We start from the raw sequence: 15087 nt of genomic DNA, 5'->3' as shown, positions 1-15087 counted from the left end.
ATGGAATGTAGATAAATAAAACTGATTCTCGAATGTAAAAAAAAAACAGAAAACCAAACTGGCTAACTTGCATAGATTAAAAAAATTTTCCCTATGAACACCCAAACCCGGCAAAAATTACAAAAAAAAAATTCCCCGCGGAACAAGCAGTAAAAACATCCAAAAATCTTACCTTAAACGGGGCTCGATTTAAAATTTTAAAGTTTTTTTTTCGGGAACTTTTTTAAATTTGGCCTTGAATGAAATTTAAGACCAAGGGACACAATCAACACAAATGGAAATTTTTTTTTGAACAAAAAATTATGATTTTTTTGGTCCGATAAAAAATCTCTTTTCCCATTTTTTTTCCTTTTTTATTTAATTTATTTATTTATTTTTTTTTAACAAATTTCCCAAATTATAAATAGTTTTTCAGCCAGGGGGAAAAAATTCCTGTTGACAGTTTTGGTTTTTTCCAAAACCCCGGGTCACCCAAAATGGCAAAATATAAACTCGAGGCCAAATGTTTTGTATCATCTATCGAACCCGGCCCCCCATGTATTTTGCTTTGCGCTCCTTTAAAATTCTACAAACCCCGGGGACGGTATTGAAAACATTTTGCCTCGGCAAACCGTTCAGTGTGTCGGTGTAATGTAAGAAAGCTTCTGAAGCCCCAAATCAGTCCATAGGGCAATGATAGAATTTCAAAACGGGGAGCTTTAAAGCGTTTAAGCCCAAACAAACTTAAATATGTCAAGGGGAGATTTTTTCACACAAAAAAGTTGAAAACCCCTTTGTACCAGTTAGCAAAAATTAGGCAAATTCGGAAGAAACTAATTTGCTCCCAGTCGGTACTCCGGAAGGGAAAAGTGGGTAAACGTTAAAAATGACTTTCACACGGGGTTTTTGTTTAAAGTCCCCGGGTTTTGCTGGTAAATAGACCCGGTGTAAAACGGTTTTTATACCCCGCCCAAGTAAAAATTTTCCAAAGTTTACGTAAAGGCATCATATAACCCGGTGTTATTTGTTGTCAAAAAAGTTAAAATTTTGAAGCAATGAAAAAATGTTTTCCTAACTAAAAACAGAAAACCCCTAAAAAGAGTGAAAAAATTTAATTTAAAAAACCCACTTTTAAAATTTTTGGGGATGTAAATTTTTGGGAAATTTTTGGGCTAGAATATGTTTCTACATTCTTCGGTTTTTAAATTTGGAAACGGAATTAAAGGGTTTAAAATTTGCAAATCGAAAAAATTTTTCAGAAATTAAATTACTTTTTTCCCAATTGAAAAGACAAAATATTGTGTATCATGAATAAGTTTTTAATTTTTAAAATTTACCCCTACTTTTTAAATTGCCGGGCCTTTCTTTCACTGGGGTTTTTTTTTTTTTTTTGTTTGCTGGGTCTGCCCCCTCCCTGTCAAAAAATGGGGGTTCACAGTTATTTGTAAAGGGTTCTATTCTGTCTTTTTTTTTTGCGATCTTTCATTGAATTTTTCCTGTTTTTTTTGTCAAGTTTCGGTTTCCCCCTGCCTGTCGTTTTTCCCTTTGTGGTTTTGCATGCCCTGTCTGTGTATTTGTGTTTCCGTTTTTTTTTGGGAAAAGTTGGGGGTTTTCCTGTTTTGGCCGCCCTGCCCCTTTTGATTGTTAATTGGTCTCACTTGTTTTGGGATAAATCCTCGTGTGTTTCCCCGGGGGCCCTTGTCAGCCCTGAGCCCTTTTTGTGTATATATAGTCCTGCCTTTCCCCTTTGTTCCTTGTTGCGTCATTTGATGTCATCCCCCATGTTGAAAGTTTTGATACCGTCCACGTTTCATGATTTTTTTGGGGTTTTTTCCTGTTTGGCTTGCAGCCCTTTTTTTTATTATTAAATTCCCTTTTTGTTTAACCCCCCCTCCCCGCCGTCCTTACGTCCTGCCCGGGGTCCTCACCTAAACCCCTCCTTCCCCGTGCGTTCCCAGTCTCCAGCCCAATTTTTAAAAAAAAAAAAACCTCCCAAAGTTTTTCTTCCTTTGGGTGAAATTGGGGTATTTTTTAATGTATAGCTGGGTATCAGTATTGATGTGAAGGCCCCACTTTGTTTTAACATAAATTAAATTTTTTAGAAATATTTCATTTTTTTTAACAGAGTTTCATGAAACTAATGCCCCGGGTTAAACAAAAAAAAAGGAAGAGATAAAATAAAACCGGGAGAAAAGTATTTTTATATTTTAACGGGGAGCTCTTTGAAAAAGGGCCCAAATGAATAGAAAAGCTAAAAAGAAAAGTCCAAAAAAACTAAAAAAACCCTTTTTAAGAGGGGCAAATTTAAGATGAAAAGTTTAAAAAAACCAGTAGAAGAAAACCCATGCGGAGCAGGGGTAACCCTCTGTGGACGGGAATCCTCTTCAGTAGGTCGGGTTTAATCACACACACCGGGTTTGGGCAGGGGCTGTGGGACCACAGGTAAAAAAAAAAATATAAAAAAAATAAAAAAAATACCATGCCTCACCCATGGGTTTGGCCCCCAAAAACACGTATTATTTTTTTATGGGTGCTAGGCCCCTTTTCCCGTGTCCTCATCCAAACAGGTTTCTTTTATGTTTTTTTTTAAAACATGAAATTTGAGGCCTGTGCCTCAAATCTGCCCTGAAAAGATCTCGCCTGCTTTTCAAATCCTCATCATTTATCAAAAAGAGCCCATTTGTTTTGTTTATCCTGCACTTGGTGGTTCTTCAAACCTTGGCCAGACAAAGAAAACGACAAAATTTAAGCCATTTAAAAAAGGTTTTTTAAATATAATAAAAAGGAAACATTTTAAAAAAAGGGTGTCAGCCCATGACTGTAATAAAAAACGTTTCCACTGCTTCATTTTTTGGGGGAATGTTGCAGAGTTTGCCCGGGACTTCTTACAAAAAAATTTCTTATAAATTACTCCCCCCAAAGCTTTTTTTTTGGGTTTTTGAGTAAAAATTTTCCCAATTTGTACATTTATACTAAGTTACTGTTTTTTAAATTCTCTTTTTTCTCCGAAAAAGGGTTTTAAATTCAGAGGTTTGGAGGTGTTTCCAGAAAAAGGGCTTTAAAACCTGTGCTCTGGTGTGTTTTGTATTATTTGAAATTATGCCACTTAAAAATGTAATTCGGTGAAAAAATTGGCTAATGCAGGGCCCTTCAAAAATTTTTGGCCCAAAGGCCCCCAAAAACTGATGACAATTTTTAAGTAAGGACCCCTCCCAAAACCATATGTTTTTTATTTTAAACTGGGGCCTGTTCAAAAATTTTATGAAATACTGGTAAAAAGTTTTGAAAAACCACACTTTTTCCTTTTTTTTTTTTTTTTTTTACTGGGAAAAAGGGGAAAGGAGAAGGCCCCTTTTTTTTTTAAAAAAACCCCGCGAGTGGGGTCCAAAATTTTTTAAATCTAAGAGGACAAAAACATATCAAAGTCTTCACGAAGGTCTTACGACCCCCCTGGTATGGTTTTTTTTTTCTGGTAGGACCCTAAGGTTTTGTCACAGTAAGAAAAAAAAATGTGGGGCCCCAAGCAAAAAAAGGGGGAAATCTAGCTCTTTTCGGTGTCCCGGGTCCCCCGCCGCTTCTGTACGTCAATTGCTACCACTGGATTTCCCCGGGAACCACTTGAGCGGTAGCTCTGGGCCACAGTAAAAAACCAGTTCTTTAAACCCAGGGACCCTCTTGATGTCTCTGCTTTTAAATACACTGACCCCGGGGTCCCCACATTTATTTTTACAAAAAACACAAAAACCCCCCACTCACACAAAAGGTAACTTTGTTATCACAGTTTACACACACATTTTTCCAAAAAACCCCCCAGGTTTAGTAGGGGAAAACAACAACATGTTTTTCTGGTGTTTTAAACCCCTCGTTTTGACAGGTCTTTTTGTTTTTGATCAATCCCTGTTCAATGCCCATAAAAATTTTCTTTTGGGAAATCGTTCAAAGGGTGCAGAATTTTTGATTTTGGGGGGAAGAACAAGTGTAAAATTTGGTTGAAGCTTTTCTTTTTCCCACCCCCCGTCCCCAGCCAAAAATTTTTAAACCTTTCAAATGTTTTTTTCCCAACAGTTGTAGAAAAAACGGTTCTGTCTCTCCCCGTGTGCTCGGAAAGAAGGGAGACTACAAAATTTTTAAACTGCAATCTCCTCAGTTAAATTTAGTTGTACCTAACATTTTCCCTAAAAAACCCTTTGATGTTTGCAGTTTTCACCAAAATAAAATGTTAAGGGGAAACATCAAAAACCGGCTCCATTTTTGTTCAACCGTGCCTTTTTTTTTCGGGGGAAAATCTTTTTCCAAAACCCCAAACAAAAAATTAAAAAAGGGAAATATTTTTTAAATTGAATCATTTTTTCATTCACACTGGGACCTTCTAAAATCAGCGGGGATGCCAAGCTTACAAAAAATTTTTAAATTTCCCAATTATGCTCCAATTTGTGACAGCGGGGGCAGACCAAAGCAAGAAAAAAGTTAACCCCAATTAAAGTTCAATTTAAAAACCCGCTGTTCATCGTGCTGTATGAGTTGTCGGAGCATAATCGTTCACAAACCGGAGGGTTCTGGACCAAGGAAAGGTGGGGCCCGGGCAAAAAACCGGGAAACCTATAAGGCATTCCCCAGGCTAATACTTTGTTTTTGTTTACTGTATTTGATTTTGGACTTTCACTAAAAATGGGAGGGAACCCTGTCCCATTTGGACAGACCAGTTGCTTTGCTTGGGTGTATATAGCACACATGCTAATTTTCCAAAAGTCCATAGGGGGCCTTTTTCTAAAAACACAAAATTAATCAGCAAAAGGAAATGAACAAATAAAGTTCATAATCATAACGTAAAAACAATAAAAATGATAAAATGGTATTTACACATGGGAACATTTTGTTTTTTCCCCTTTGGGCCTTTGTTTTAAAAGGCCTCCCCATGTGCCCCCTTTTCTGATTGTGTGAGTGTGAGGGTGTTTGTCTTTTTTGTCTGTTGTACCCGTCCCTTTGCGACCCATGTCACAGTCTCCCTTGAGTTTTTCTCGAAAGAGGATTTTTTCTTTGTGACTTCCTCTTTAGTTCTAGTGATTGGGTTTTTCCTGTTTAGAATTTGGCTGTTTTTTTTTTTCCCCCTCCTTCGGGAGTATTTTGTGTTTGGGCCTTCTTTGTTTTTTCCCCCCTTTTTTTTTGGGAAATTCCCCTTCTTTTTTCTTAGTTATTCTTCCCCGGGTTTTTTGCTTCCCTTTTTGGGGTTTTGTTTGTAAAGGGATTTATTTTTCCCCCCCCGTTAGGTCGGTTGTTGCCCCGTTATTTGGGGGTTAGTATTGTGGTTTCCCCCCTTTTGGAGCCCCTTTTTTTTTAATAGCTTTCATTAAAAAAAAAAAGGCCCGTGAGTATCTTTTTTTTTTTCCCCTTTTCGGGAGTGTTTTTTACTCTGAAAAAGTTTTTCTTCCGGTTCAGGATTTTGGGTTTTTTAGAACTTTTATTTACCTCGTTCGAGTTTCCTCACCCTGTACTTTCCTGTGAAAAAAAGTCCCCTTTTAACTGCCCCCATTGCAGGGGAGCCCTGCTTTGGCCCGGCCCCTGACTTTTAAAAAGCATTTGAAATAAGACCAAAAAACCAAATGCCCTACTATTTAAAAAATAAAAAATTACCAAAGGGGTAAAAAAATTCCCCTTGACGATAAGAGCCCTTTTGCAGTGTGTTGAAAGCCCCAAATTTTCTTCTTTTTTCCCCTTTTAGTTGGTCCCAAATGACTTGAAATTTGATTTTGTATTTCTTTTTTTTTAAAAATAATTTATCCCGGGAAAAATATATAATTTTTTTTTCTAGAAAAAACTGGAGCCCTCCCCAAAGAGTGCAATTGGATTTTTAAATCTTCAAATTGTTGCTTTGTAGTTTTGATGTCTTGTTAGAAAGCTTTTTAAAAGGGAAAAGTCATGACATAAAAAGGGTTGCGGTTTCATCTATGTAGTCCTCTTTTTTCCATAACATTCAGTAAATAGAGGGTGCACTAAAAAAGAAAAAACCACAGTAAAAAATTTTTAATTTTCTTTCCAAAATCAGGGGAAATCTATATTGGTTGGAAAACCCGGGAATAAAAAATGAAAGAGAACTTTGGAACCACCCTTAAAAGGTTCTTTTAAAAAATAATTTTTTAAAAAATTAGTTTTGTAAAAAAAAGCCCTTGGTAAAAAAAAAAAAACGGGCCCTTTTGGAAAAAAAACCCCCTTCAAAAAGGGGGCAACCAAAAAAAAAGGTACCCTTTTTCCTAAAAAAATATTTTTTAAGGGATGGGTGGCGGGGCGGCCCCGGGGGCCAAGTTTAAAAAATTTATTGGGCGGGGAAAATTTTTTCTTTTGATGTTTCCCTCAATTGAAAACTGGTTTTAGGTATTTTTATGGGAAAAAGCCCTTTTATGGGGGAAATTAAACTTGGGGGCCAAATTTTTATTTTTTTTAAAAAAATTTAATTTTTAAACCTTAAAAAATTGAACAGGGGGTGGGGAACCCAAAACCCCCAAACAAAAAAAAAGGTTTTTTTTCAGGTTTTTTTTAAAAAAAAGTCTAAAATCCCTTTTTGGGTTTTTTTTTCACAAAATAATTTAAATTTAAAGTTTTTTTTGACAAACTTATTTAAAAGGGGAAATTTAAACCAAACAAAACACCAAAAATAGTGGAAAATTTAAATTTCCCTTTAAAACCAAAATTTTTAAAACCTTTTTTTTCGAATTTTAAAATGAAATAGGGAGGTGGGTGTTTTAAAAAAGTTAAGACAAAACAAAAATTAAAAAATTTCCCAAAAAGGAAAGGAAAGCTTTGGAAATTTTTCTCCTTTGCTTTCCACCCCCTTAAACTTTTGTAAAATTTTTAAAATGTTTACAAAATTTTTTTTGTCTTTTTGGGGAAGAAATTTACCAAAAAACTTTCCCTTTTTAAAAAATGGACCCACCTTTACTAAGGTTTGGGGATTGAATTTTTTTTTAACGCAAAAATAAAAATTTACTGGATTTGGGGGGGTTTTTTGGGGGGGGGGTCCTTTGGGGGGGAATTTTTCCCTTTCCTTATAAATTTGGGGGGGGGGGGATAAAACCTAGGGGGGGGGGGGGGTCATTGGGGGAAAGGGGGGGGGGTGGTTTCCCATGGGGGGGGGGGGGGGAAGGGGGGGGAAAAATTAAAAGGGGTTTTTAATAAAAGGGGGGGGGTTTTTTTGGGAAATTTTTGGGGTTTAAAATTTCTCTTTAAAAAAGGGGGGGGGGGTTACATGGGGGGGTATATTCTTTTTCCCCCAAATAGGGGGTCAAAAATTTGGGGGGGGGTTTTCATTTTGAAAATGGTTTAAAAACGGGGGTTTCCACATTAAAAGGGGGGAAAATGGGGGGGGGGGGGGGGTTAGGGTTTTGGGGGGGGTGAAAAAATTTTTTAAACAAATTTTTCCCCCGGGGGGCTTTAAGAAGGGGGGTTAAATTCTTGGGTTTTGGTTGCAAATTTTTTGTCTTTTTACCCCTTTTTGTTTTTTTTCCTTTTTTTCCCTTTGTTTTGGGTTTGCTTTTTTTGAATTTTTTTTTCCTTTTTTAACCCAAAAAAATTTTTCAGGTTTTTCTTTTTTTTTAAAAATTCTTTTCCCAAATTTTTTTTTTCTTTTTTTGGGTTTTGGTAAACCTTTTTGTTTTGTCCCCCCCCCCTTTTTTTTTTCCCTTTTTTTTGGAAATTTTTGGGCACTTTTCTTTTTTTTTTTTTGGTCGGGGGATATTTTTTTTCCAATGGGGGGGTTTTTTTTGTAAAGGGGTGTCATATTCACAAAAAAAAGTGTGCGGAAATTATCTCAACAATTTTTAATTTTAAAAAACTGATTTATCTTCCCCACCCTTTCCCTCCCCCTTTCCCCAAACTATCTCTCATTACCCTTTCCCGATATTTAATTATTATCATATAATTTTTAAATTTGTTTTGTATATGTCTGTTGGTTTTTGTTTGTTTTATTTATTATCATTTTTAAATTTCTTTTTTTAAAAATTATTAATGGAAGCATTTTTTTTTACTTCAAATGTTCTTTATATACCCCTTACTATAATTTTAAATAACAATGTGATAATATTTATTTCCTTTTAATTATTGTTTTAAAACTGGAAAACATACAAATTATAAAAGGGTTTTAAAAACGCCACACACCCCCACACACACACAAATACAAATTGTTCTTTTTCTTCTTTGTTGTTCAATTTGAAATTGAAATTGACTGTTTTTAAAAAAAAAAAAAAAAAAAAATTTGATCAGCTGACCCAAAAAACCCGCAACAGATGTTTTTCATTTAAAATCTTGTTTTCAATAAATTGCCAGCTAAATTTTTTTTTTGGTCTTTTTTCCCCAATTTGTTTGAAATTTTTTCAATGAAACATGCATTCTCAGGGGTTTTGGGAAAGTCACCCGACCAATCCAATGTTTTCACTTTGGGCGACAAAAAACCGTGAGGGCACTTTCCTGTTTTTTTAAACAGTGAAACTTAAATGGCAAGATTTTAAAAAACCTTTTGGCCCCACCCAGTAAATAAAAAAATATAAATTTTTTTGGTGTGGGAGATTTTTTTAAATTTTTAAACTATGTTTAATGTGTCATGTCCCCTTTGACCTAAAGGGGTGAGTTAAGAGTGACTTAATTTTTCTCTTTCGAGCAAAAACACTTTGTATCCATTTGGGAAATCCCCTTGAGAAAAAAGGTCATGAATCCAAATGCTTCTTTAGTTGCATGTTATCTTTTCCCGGGGTAAAGCGTTTAAAACCGTAAAAGCTTGTTTTTTAAAACAGGGACCCCTCCCCCGGGAGTCACCCCGTGGAAAGAAGAGTTTTTTGCTTTTTTTTTTAAAAAACACTGATAAATTGTTAAACTATTGAAGATGTTCCAGGTCGTAGCTGTATCAACTCACAGGAGGGCTTTCCTTTCCTTCGGCTTGACCACAGAACCAGTCCCTGGAAATTTGATGTGGTGTGTTCTTCTTAAGTTCTTTCGGGCCAAAGGTCCCGTCAACGACGTTAACATCGGTACATTGCAGATTTTTGGGGATGGCTGGTAAACTACAAAGTAAAAAAAAAGGAAATGAAATCCCCTTTTGAATGTAATCTGGGGGAACAAAAAAACGGAAACCCACAAATCCTGTCCTTATAAAAAAATTTCCATATTCAATTTTCAAAATAAATTCCCGGGTTAAAAGGAAAAAAAATGGAAATCAGTCTGAGGGTTTATTTATGTTTTTTATTTATTATTATTTTAAAAAACCAAAAAATGAAAGGGGCACCCCATTGATTAATATGTTTTTAAATGTAAAAATGAGGGTAAATGAAAATTTTCAAAAGAAAATTTTCACTTCTTTCATAATTGGGGCCCCCAGGTACTGGACCCAAATAACCTGCAATCTGCATTTTGGGTTTTCCCCCCAAAAAAAAAAAAAAAAATAAAAAAGGAAGAATGTTCTCAAAAATTCAACCGAAAATTTAACTTTTATTTTTCTTTTTCAGTTTCATATTTGTTCAGATCTACACACTAGAAAGAAAGCGACAAATAAACAAAAAGGGGACAAACAAAATGAAGGCCAGTCAGTAGCTCAACTTTTTTTTTCCATTATTTTTAAATTATGATTATTGTTTTTTTTTAAATTATGAAGCTTCTGACTGGGAATCATTATTGGGGAATTATACTAAAAACAATGAAATTTTGAAAAAAAATGTTTTTTTGAATTAAATGAATAAAAAAATTTGAAGAATTAAAATAAAGTAAACTTTAGTACATTTTTTAATTTACCCCACAACGGGGGGTTTTGCTTGCAGTCAGCAAGATCAACAGACGGAATCTGATTTAAAAAAGTCAGTAATTTTTTCTTCCGTCAGGCAATTTCAGAAACATGATATCGTGTGGTCCCTGTTCATTTTGAGATTAAAGTTGTTTGGTTATGTCCCCCTTTTTGCTTGCCCTGGATGTACTCCTAAAATGCGGACACGGGTACTGGACCTTTTCACTTTCACGTGTTACAGACGCCCTTTCTTAACCACAGTCTTGACCCCCGATGACCTTTTTGTCCCCGGGCCCACCACTGTGTCCTGGGGTCCCCTGAAAGAAAAAAATGTTTCTACTATATTTGGGGAACTTGGGGGCTAAAATTTGGGTTTTGGTTTTACTAAAATTTTGAACAACTTAGTCACTCACTGCCTAAATTTGACTAAACATAGGGGTTTAGATAAATCCTTTATTACAAAACACCCAACAGCCCAAATCTACTAAAATATTTTTAAATTTTTAAAAAATATCAGTAATGTCCTTTTTTCCATGCATTGAATGAGGGAGGGGACGTCTTTAAAACCTTTCCCCCAAAAAGAACTAGCCCCGGGGTTGGATCAACAAAACATGATGTGGTCAAGTTAAAATGAAAAAATTTCCCATAAACATTTTTCCCTCTACTCACCGACCCCACAGCAAAACAAGAAGGAGCATCAGACGAGCCATCGCTTTTTTCCCCTTTTTCCAGTAAATTCTGTCCATGGCACTAACTTATTAAACCATTTTCCCACCATCCCCATGTTGGTCTTTGGAGCACCCAATCACAGAGAAGAGGTTTATCAAAAGAACACTCTGTGATTTGCATCTTTTTCACATTCATGCAAATGCCCAGGGGAACATTTCAAGTCTTTTTTTTAAACCAAACACGACAGTAGGATAAAAAAAGGAAAACGAAAAAAGAAAAAGTGACATTGCAGTTAATCCCAAATTGCTTCTTTTCTGAAGTTTAATTTATGTAAAGTACACAACCCCACACTTTACATCATCCCCCGGGAAAACACGATCACCCCTACCCTTTTGGTACGGTGAAAGACCAGGGAAAACATACCTAAAGATGGGGGACACAGAGACACAACACAGAGACAAAACACGAGCCCAAAACACAGGGGGACACAGCACAGAAAACACAACAAGAGACACAACACAGAGACAAAACCACAGAGACACAAAAACAGAGCACAGCACAGCGACTAGTGCCCCATTGGGTTTTTCCCAGTGGGGGAAATTTAAAACATAAAAATACAGACAAAACCAGACCCACAGGTATAGAACCCCCCCCTTTGACTGGAGCGGCCCTCCAAAATTTAGTATAAAATTTTAAACACATAAAGTTTTTGACTCTTTTCATATACAGGGGTCAGTGGTTTTAAAGTAAGATTTGTTTTAATTTTTAAATTTGTACCCCCCCAGTGCATGGACCCTTCATAGACTTTTCCCCTAAACCTGTCTTTTTTTTTTTTTAAAAAACCGTTAGATAAAAAATTTAGATAAAAACATCTCCAGTTTGACCTTGCAGGGGAAGAATATGTAATTAAATATTTGCTTATCACAAAGCTTAACCGGGGCCCCTTTGGCCCCACGCCCAAACTTTTCTTTAAACCTTTGAAACTTTTTTTAATTACAATGACATTCAGCCCCGGTGTTAGTGGTTATATTTTTAAAAAGATGCTGGAAGAGGGTTTTAAAGTTATTTTGATTTCTTTTATTTTTTTTAAATTTTCATTTTTTTTTAATGTTAAAACCCCCAATCCCCTTTTGATAAAGGAAAAAACAGACAGATAAATGTGATGGACAGGCCTGTAGGGGTTTTTGTGAACAATTTTTTGTTTGCACAAAGAAATTTTTTGTTTGGTTTTTTATTTTTAAAAAAACTGTTTTATTTTGTTCTAGGTTTTTGGAATAAAAAAAAAATGTTTTATTAAAAAAGGGGAGTAAGTTTGGATGGGGGCTTCACCCCCCCTGTCACTTTTTCCCTTTATAAACAACGATGCAAATACGGGTCTTCCACCCAAACAACGCTGACAGATCTTTGTCTCCAGTCGCCTGCTAGAGTCGCCCCCAAATCCTTTGTTTTTTCCCAAACCAAGTCTTTAACTGATGGAAAAATTTCTTTCCTTCTGTTTTGTCTATCTGTAAAACCCTCTAACCCAAAGGGCCCCTGAAAACCAAATTAAACAAAGAAACTTTGGGAAGAGGATTCAAATCTGTTTCATTTGAAAGATCAGCATAAAATTCCCAAATCCAAATATATCCTTTTTCTAATACTATCATTTTTTTACACCTTTATATTTTATTTTTTACTTCAAAGGGACTAAGAAGCAGCTTTACCTCAGTCATTTCTTTACTAACGAAAAACATGCACTAACTGCCAGTAGTGTTTTTATGAACTACTTTTTTATCTAGTCATTGTTTCTGAAGGCACTTTCACTATTACTTTTTATTTTTGAACACATTCTCAGGATCTTATAATTTTGGGAGAAAAACTGAATGATGGGGGAGGGGATTGGTTTACTGTTTTAAAAAAATTTTTTTGGGTTTTTTTATGTGGTCTTTAACCCTTAGTTTTTTATGTCAATTGTCTGCTGTTCAATGACAGGTTTAAAATTTTGGGTTCTGAGCCTGGTTTTTTTGTGTTCCCAAAACCAAATTTAGGAAAAAGAAAAAAGTCACTCTGTCCTTTCCAGCCAAACAGCAGCAGCCAGCGCAGCTCATCGCTTATCTTGGGAGAAACCACTCCCCCACCCCGTAGAAAGTCTTTCCCGCCCCTCTGGCCCACTCCCAGCAAAACGTTTTTACTATTCACATCAGGTTTCCGTCTCAAACCAGGTAATTCTCTACTTAGCCCCATTTAAAAAAATAAAAAAACCCCGTGGGGCTTTTGTCATTGAAAATTTTTTGGGAAACAAACCCAATGAAACTAGTTTTCCTCCTAAAGGGTGAAGCTAAATATTTATGGAAGGATTCAAAAATTTTAAAGTCTGTTTTAAAAAAGGATGTTTGGGTTTTTATGAACTGATTCTGGATCCTGCCCAAAAAAAGTTCCCGAAAACGTCTTCAAAAATTTTTTTTTGTGAATTTTTTTTTTCCAAAGGGGTGTTTGGAAATTTGAGTTTTAAAAGAAAGACAAAAAAGGGGAAAAAAATTATTCTGGTCCGAGGCTTGGGTTTTTAAAATACAAAGGATGGAGCGACTCTAGCAGGCGACGGAGACAAAACCCCTCTGTCAGCGGTTTTGGAGTGGAGACCCGTATTTGCATCTGGGGTTTTTTATAAAAATAGGGGACACGTGGTTTAAGCCCCCATCCCCCAAATTACTCCAATTTTTATAATAAAACATTTTTTTTATTTCCCCTTTAAACCATTAAAAACCATACAAACCCAAAAATTGTTTTTTTAAAATGGTTTTTTTAAAAAATAAAACCATCAAAAGTTTCGGGTTTCTTTCAAACAAAAAATTGTTTTATCAAACCCTTTTACAGGACCAAGTTTACACATTCATCCCGTCTGTTAAATTCCCCCTTTTCTAAGATGAGTTTTGGGGTTTTTTAACGTAAATTTTAAAAATGAAAAGTTAAAAAAATTAAAAGAAATCAAAGTTTAAATAAAAACCCTTTTTCCCCGCATCATTATTTAATTGGAATTAAATAAAGTTTCAAAGGTGAAAAACAGTTTTTTCCCTTTGGGAAAAAAGACCTCGGTTAAGCTTTGTTTATAAAAATTTTGAATTTTACATAAATTTTTTCAGCCGCAAGGGAAAAATGGTTTAGTGCTTCTATCTAACGTTCCCTTAAATTCCCAAAGGACGACAGGTGATGAACGTCCCATGAAGGCTCCATTTCACTGGGAGGTACAAAATGAAATAATTTAAAAAAAAGAATCCTTTCTAAAGCCACTGACCAGGGTTCATATGGGAAAAAGGGGTCAAAAACTTTTTATGTGTTTTCATTTATAATAAATTTTGGGGCTGCTCCCGTCAAAAATTCTTTAAAACCCGTTTCTTGGGGTTTTCTGTATTGGGTTTTGTTATTTCACCACTGAAATTCTAAAGGGGACCCCTATTCCCGCTGTGCGGGGGTCTCTGTGTTGTGTCCCCCTGTGTTGTGCTCCCGGTTTTTTTGTCTCTGTGCTGTGTTTCTGTGCTGTGTCTCTGTGTTTTTTGTCCCCTGTGCCCGTGTCTCTGTGTTGGTCCCTGGGTACTTTACACATGATGAACTGATAGCTCATGTTGGAGCTGAAGTTTATAAAAGTGGGAAACAATGGTCCCCCTTTCACTGAAATCTTGCAGCACGAAAATAGAGAAGGGCGCCCCCCCGAGTAGAGAGTTTGTTGGGGGCTGAAAAATGAGAGAATTTTCCGTGTTTGGTTTGTTTTGGGGGCAATTAACCCCAAAGGGAAAAACAATTTTTTGGGGAAAAGACTGGAAAGTGTAGGGTTTCATTTTGATGTGGGTGAATTTGGGGAAAGGGTTAGTGGGCAAAATGACATATAAATTTAGCTTCAGTGGGAGGGTTTCCCTGGTTTTTACACCGTACCTACGGGGGAAGTGATGTTTTTTTCCTGGGGGATGATTTTTTAGAAGTGTGCGGTTGAGTTCTTTTTCATTTAAAATTTGCCCTTTAGAGAAAGAAACAAAATTTTTCATTTAAAATGGTTTAGATGTCACTTTTTCTTTTTACTTTTCCCTTTTGGGTGCCTACTGTCCCGGGGTTTTGAAAAAAAAGGGCTTGAAATGTTTTATGGGCATTTGCAAAGAATTGGGAGAGCCCGCGTTCACAGTTTTTGATTCTGTTGATTAAAACCCATGCTCTGTGAAAGGCTCCCCTGACCAAAATGAGATGGTGAACAGGTTAAAAGTTTTTGCCACTGGGGCCCGAAGTCACGGAAGCAGAATGAAAGCGGATGGCTCCTCTGACCTCCCTTCTTGTTTGCGTGGGGGGCGGTGAGTAGAGAACGATTTTATGTGAAATTTTTTTTTCATTTTGAAACTTGACCAAAATTTATGTTTTGTTGATCCTTTAGATTAGTTTGAAGGTTTTTAAAGTAATGTCTCCCTCCCCCATTCAATGCCCTGGGGAAAGGGGGACATTGCGTATTTTTATTCTTCTAACATTTTTGATAGGGTTTGGGCTGTTTTTTTGGGGGGTTTTGTAATAAATGATTTAAATTAAAACTCTTTTTTAAGTAAAAGGGGGCGCACAAAGTTTTGGGGCAAAAAAGTTCCGACTAAAAGTAGATCTTTTTTCTCCCTTTTAGGTACCACAGTGAGCCAGTGGTGGACGGGGGTTTCAAAGGAATCATTAAAAGG

This window comes from Mugil cephalus, chromosome 2 (assembly GCF_022458985.1).
Source record: "Mugil cephalus isolate CIBA_MC_2020 chromosome 2, CIBA_Mcephalus_1.1, whole genome shotgun sequence".
NCBI classification, from domain to species: Eukaryota; Metazoa; Chordata; class Actinopteri; order Mugiliformes; family Mugilidae; genus Mugil; species Mugil cephalus.
This window is presented reverse-complemented; position numbering follows the sequence as displayed.